The 786-nt window shown below is 42.5% G+C and overlaps 1 non-coding gene across 1 annotated transcript; it reads right to left on the reverse strand.

The window, feature by feature from the left end:
* Positions 1 to 269: 269 nt before the first annotated feature.
* Positions 270 to 376, reverse strand: LOC115703301 (small nucleolar RNA R71). The gene has a single exon (XR_004009076.1). It is a non-coding gene; the product is annotated as a small nucleolar RNA R71 (small nucleolar RNA).
* Positions 377 to 786: the final 410 nt, after the last annotated feature.

Genomic DNA, 786 nt, shown 5'->3' on the forward strand with positions numbered 1-786 from the left:
CCATACTTCAAATGGTGCAGTCTTCAGTTCAGTTTGGTGGCCTCCCTTCTGAAGATCCTAATCTGCATCTCTCTAACTTCATGGAACTTTGTGAAACTTTTAAAGTTAATGGAGTTAGTGATGATGCCATTCGACTGAGACTGTTCCCATTCTTGCTCAAAGAACGAGCCAAGAGTTGGTGAAACTCCTTGCCACCGAACTCTATTGCCGCCTGGAATGATCTGGCCACGAAATTCTTGTCAAAGTTCTTTCCTCCAACAAAGTCTGCCAAGCTGCGAGGAGAAATCAACAACTTCTGCCAACAAGATAATGAATCTCTCCATGAGTCTTGGGAGAGGTTTAAAGATTTGATCAGAAAGTGCCCTCATCATGGTATAGAGAAGTGGATGCTGGTCCACAATTTCTACAACGGGTTGGTTGGAAACACTAGAACTCTGATAGATGAAGCAGCTGGTGGAGCCTTTATGAGAAAGAGTGCTAATGAGGCTTACGATCTATTGGAGGAGATGGCTCTAAACAATCAGCAGTGGCCAACTGAAAGGAGTCAAAATAAGAAAGTAGCTGGTGTGTTAGAGGTTGATGCCATCACAAAGTTGACAGCTCAGGTTGAGGCATTGACAAAGCTAATTGCAAGGCAAGCTAAACAAGCCCAAATTTTTTGTGAGATATGTGGAGGAAATCATCACTTTTCAGAGTGTCAAGCAGATGTGGATGATTTGCCAATGGATGAAGCAAAAGCCATTGGAAATTTTTCACAAAACAACAACAACAATTTTGGGTTCAACC

The sequence above is a fragment of the Cannabis sativa genome, chromosome X, assembly GCF_029168945.1.
Source record: "Cannabis sativa cultivar Pink pepper isolate KNU-18-1 chromosome X, ASM2916894v1, whole genome shotgun sequence".
In the NCBI taxonomy this organism is placed as follows: domain Eukaryota; kingdom Viridiplantae; phylum Streptophyta; class Magnoliopsida; order Rosales; family Cannabaceae; genus Cannabis; species Cannabis sativa.